The sequence below is a fragment of the Vanessa tameamea genome, chromosome 8 (assembly GCF_037043105.1).
Source record: "Vanessa tameamea isolate UH-Manoa-2023 chromosome 8, ilVanTame1 primary haplotype, whole genome shotgun sequence".
Classification (NCBI taxonomy): domain Eukaryota; kingdom Metazoa; phylum Arthropoda; class Insecta; order Lepidoptera; family Nymphalidae; genus Vanessa; species Vanessa tameamea.
The window spans coordinates 6289467-6295466 of NC_087316.1; positions in this window are offsets into that span (position 1 = coordinate 6289467).

Below are 6000 nucleotides of genomic sequence, written 5' to 3' on the forward strand. Positions count from 1 at the left end.
TTGCAAGGAAAAATCATTATTCAACATAGAAGCATTCCACTTACTTATTGAATATCGAAAGTTTACCACCGATTCGGAAATAAATATTATATAAATATCAGATGTGTGGGGAACCGACAAAAGAAAGTGAGTCGTTTTTCACAGTTGATGCTTAGAAAAAATGAAATATATCAAATATTTTATTGAACGAGGCCTCGAGGCGATTATTTAATTCCCAGGGTGTGTTATCACATCAAAAGTCGTTACTTTTATGATATCCACAATCATTGCTTAACAATTTTTATAAAATATTTTTTATTGGTTATTATCTATCTGAAAAAATTATTTTTTGTCACTTTAACAATTCTTAGGAAAACATAGTTAAAACATAATGAACATACATTTAAACGACAAAACATGAGAGTTTCTATCTCTTCATCAAAACCACTAAAATGCATTAACAACGAGTTCTTTAAACATTTTTTTGTATTAAAATGGGTCGCAACTTAGGCGTGCAAATTTGGTTAGTCTAATTAAAACACATTGTGATAATTATACAATATACAAACAAAAAAGGCATATTAAATAATTTTCTACTGAATATGTCAATAGAAAACCCCTGCGTTATAAAAATGCGTGATTAGCGTGCCGGTGAAGAGTGGCCTAGAAAGTTTAAACTTTCGTTGTTTGCGCGCCCGCCTTATTCTTTAGTTTGGCGCCCATTTGCCTAAAATCCGGTTCACATAATATAAAGTGATTTATATATTTGATAATTTTTCTTCATTAGTTAATTATTTGATATAAATGTAATAAAACTATTTTTTGTAAAATGTTATCTTAAGTGGATACTTATTTTGTTATTATACTAAAGTACATACCTTTGAGGGTGTTGTTATGTATTTTTTTCCGATTATTTTTAATATTAAAGGCTTTCTAAATAAAACAACAACAATGATTTAAGTGATCTTCAATTTTTTTAAAAATAAATGTGGAACACTTAGTGAAAAGTTTTCTGTAATAGTTTTAACGCTTGAATGGTTCTGAAATCAGTGCTCTACGTTTCACTCCAATCTATTGAAAAAAACCAGTGGCATATATAAACGTAAAGTATTACATGAACTCATACTAGCACGCTTGTTTTTAATGATTTTATTCGTTTTGTAAACAACAGTGAGTAACTATAAATCGAACAATAACAAATGGACTTGACCAAATGAAATAAATCCTGATATTCCTTTCAAAATATTGAAATGAATATCAGTATTAATTGTAACATACAAAAAATATGATTGGCATTCTGGATAAAAACTAAACAGTGTGGCAAACGCCCAAAGCATTGCATCCGAAAAGAAATTAATGAAAATGAAAGTGCCCTACTTAGGACCCGCGCCCGCGCGCCGCTCTTCTCGCTTTCTCTCGTTTTTTAAATTTCAATTTAGACTTTTTATTTTTTAATGATTTATGTTATTAGTTTTGTGCTTACCAATGTGAATTTCGTTTTATTAAAGAAGATTTAATAATTTGAATAGTAACTTTTCTATTGTTCAATGTCGTTATAAATGTTACATTGAGCCATAGATTTTTTTTTCAACATAATATAGATTAATGCAATCATGTATAAAATAATTTATTGTAAACCTTTTCCAAAAACTCTTGAAAAATACAAATATAATGAAAACTAATGAACATCATTCATGATGGTTTTGCCCTTTTAATGTTTAGTAAGCAATTTTTTAGAACCACTTCCAAAAAACGACCTATATTACCGCTACATATACAATATAGATATAACCTATACAAGTTAGTTGTTCCATGTAAGGGTTCTGGGTCTGGAATATGATCTTACAAGTAGAAAATATTGTATGATTATTAAGTAAAACGATATTATTATTTGTCATTTCGATATTTATTTATAATGTGAAATAGTGATAGATATTGTGAGCAATATTTAGATAAAGATAAACGTGGATTTTTCCACGTGACATAGAGCGCGAAAAAATAAATATAACGAATTTAATTCTTTTTTAACATTATTTTATTTTTCAATCAATTATTAAACTCTGTCTTGCATTGCGTATATAAATACATCCAAAAATGGTGTTAGATTTTTGATAGAAAAAAGTACTCACACTGGACTAACTTTTTATATTATACTTGCGAGAAACTTACAATTATATATTAAAGATGGTGTTCATTGTTGATACAGTTTTAATATTAAGATATTTATTTTGTATTGGATTATGGTAATTTTATATACATATTTCTTAAGTAGATAAAGAGAAAGATAAAGAAACAGTGATAAAAAGGTTGTGTGGATAAAAATATTTTTTTTTTAATTCGGAGCATTATATACCATTTGTGGTAAACGTAAACTTTGTCTATGTTAGTATGACTGCCCTCAAATGGAATGAACCGTATTATTTCCCGTTTTAAACAATGTATACCTTCAGAGAAGGCGTGGGGAGATACTGAACGAGGTCGACAACCTCGAATACGTTGCATGACACGATTTTAATATGTGTAGTTCACAACGGTTCTTCTTCTTAAAACAAAATTAAATGATATCTTTTGGTATGTTGATTAATTTAAAGCATGTAACTAACATTTTCAAACACTCTATACGAAATACAACAATCGCTTTTGATTCACAATTTGCTCAACTGTCTCAGCTCTATAAGCTATCACTCTCAATGAACAATGCCCCTAATTGTAATAAAACATAGAGAGACTTGAATAACGAGTGCAATACTATTGACGGGTCAGCGGCCTGTGCAAGGGTAGCGCGGATATTGCGTGAGAGGCGTCAGCGTATGAGCGTTGAGCGACGGCGGCGGCATGCGCGTGCGACTAGCGAGGAGCGGCTAGAGATAGCCGCGGGTCAGCGACCGATGCGAGGCCGATGCCCGCTGACGTAACGTTACGCGAATTCCGACCACCCTCCCCGCGCTTGCACCTCGCACCGACCTAATTCCTTCGAAGCCACTTCATTTGTGCATCGCTAATTATAAAACGTCGTTGCACTGCAGCGAACGACTAGTTCTATTTCTAATTAATTTGAGTCATTTGTAAACTAAAAATACAAGAAAGTAACTTAATTCACAATATTTTTTTATTAAATAAGTAATATAATGAAGTATTCATATCCGTCATTGATCAAAACAGGCGTTGCACGAATTATTAAACGATGTTAACAAATTTACGAAAGATACTTAAATACTTCACAATCACAAATATCAGTAAAACAAACAAGTAGCCGATGTCGTAATGGATATAATACAGTCCGGACCGGATTTCGAGGTCTGGAGGCCCTGGGGCAACAGAGAAGTGGGGGACTGTAGTTATTTTTAAGTTAATTTATTTACTCTTTGTATCAGTAACTTTAAAACAACAATACTATAATATTACTATTATTGTAATTTGACTATATCTAGATATCTAAACATATATTACATTAAAATTCTTAACTCGGAATCTTTATGGTGGAGGCAACTCTCATGTAGCGGCCCCAGCGCAGTTGCCCCGGTAGCCCTCCCCAAAATCCGGCCCTGAATACAGTGATTGCATCAGTTATACTCTATTGATTGACGCAAGCATATCCCGTAAGTTCTACGTGTAACAGACGGAGTGGGCTTTTAGATTAATATTCATGGCCGGATTATCTACACACACGGGACAGTGAAGGCGACTGAAAAAATTATGTGTCATATTTCTCCTATTTCAACAGGGTTATAGCATAGCTTCGTCATATAGTAAAAACATTGTAATTAAAATTGTGGTTGAATATATTATGTATATTTAATAGACGTGCGTAGCTTCCATGGCTAATCCCTGCGAATTTTGTTAACCGCAACTTTACTTTTATACATTATGAATTATCTGTGTATATACCGTAGGATTTTTGTTTAAAAAAGAAAATTAAATAACATATTATTGTTTTATAAAAGTCATGTACTTATAGTAGCTTAATATAATAGTATATTATAATAACTTAAATTATACTATATTCGTTATATTGTTAAAAGACGAATTAAAAATTTTATTCATATGTTGTTATTGTTAAAACTAAATAATAAAACATTTGCTATTATACCAGTTGATTATAAGTTACATTAATGACTTAAAATTTGAACAATTATAAGTAGGCTAGATGCCCAGTAAGATTTCCTACCGAAAACATCTTAGCCATCAGATCTTTCTCGAACGATAAAGTTTCTGCAGTTGATGCAATCTATTTCGCCCTTTGTTCCAAAGCCGAAAATCAGGCATGTGAAGACGAGGTATTACTTTCGCTTAAACGAATAAAGACTTTAGAAATAACAGAATTTCCAAGTTTCTAATGTATAAAATGGCGAACCACTATCCCTTATAATTTCTCAAAACACTTATACGACTTTATTTATAAACAGGGAGAGACATTTCCATATTGAAAACTTGAAAATGACGTACTTCTATCTGAACATCCATACCTTATTTAACAATGCTAAAGAATGATAAAAAAAAATGTTAAAGGAAGTGTTGGGTAATTTTTTTACTTCAAGACCCACGGGATTAAGCTATGCGTTTACTGTCAGTTCATAAGAGCTTAATTAAGTAGATAATTTTAAGATTATACTATTCTATATCTTGTGCGTTTGAATTTTTCATCGGTTGCTTTAGGTAACAAGAATTAATAACTACCGTAATTGGTGTTTTGATAATGATAATGATGTCCTCCTTTTAACTTTCTTTAGGGAGACTACCCAAAACTGCGCAGGTCATATCATAGTGTACATGCGGACACGCGAGGCAAGTACACTCTTTTATTCCATCCTTCTCAAAATCCGGGAAATCCGACACGACCGGAAAGAGCTCTGGCGTAGAACCATCCGCTTCATGTGCTCTCCGAGGCACGGCTATGTAAACAGGCGACCACCGCCCATAGACAATGGCGCTGTAAGAAATATTAACCATTCCTTACATCGCCAATGCGCCACCAACTTGGCATCTAAGATGTTAATAATAATAAATAAATAAATAAATAAATAAATATGGGACAACATCACATACATTACTCTGATCCCAATGTAAGTAGCTAAAGCACTTGTGTTATGAAAAATTAGAAGTAACGACGGTACCACAAAAACCCAGACCAAGACAACATAGAAAACTAATGAACTTTTTTCTCCATCGACTCGGCCGGGAATCGAACCCGAGACCTCGGAGTGGCGTACCCATGAAAACCGGTGTACCCACTACGCGACCACGGAGGTCGTCAATGTTATGTCCCTTGTGCCTGTAGTTACACTGGCTCACTCACCCTTAAAACTGGAACACAAAAATACTGAGTACTGTTGTTTGGCGATAGAATATCTGATGAGTGGATGGTACCTACCCAGACGGGCTTGCACAAAGCCCTACCATTACATTGTGTATAAATTTCTTTGATCCGATACATTATAATCAAACTGATTAGCTATATCAGATTGATTTGTATATATTGACTGCAGTTCATTAAACTACCTTGACACAGTCATCAGTATCTATGTGTTTTGTAAGACGTTGCAAGCCACAAATAAACAACATTCAACCATCAAAATAATTGTGACTTGTCTTGTTGTTCTATGATTATATGACACTATTTTTTATTATTAACATATTATTATTTTTATTATTATTCTCATTCATGTATACATACATTTTTAAATATAAAATACAAAATATATAAAATATATTTAAAAATATAAAATACAGAGGCCAACCAGTGGCGGGAACAGGGTCCAAGCCACCGGTGGTCAGGGCCCCACAGAGAGGAACTTCCTCACAATACGCGCCGTGCCGAGGAGTACTGCCTTCTGCATCAGGTCCTTGACCCAGCTGCCTAACGAGAGCCTCTTAAGGTGTTGGTCGAGGCTCTTGGCCATTAGGCCATTCGCTGAAACGACTATCGGCACAACAACTGCTGTATTTTATTTATTGCTTGTATTTGGCGTTGCTTACCATCTCTACCATATAATTAATTAAAGATACATGTTCAAATGATCG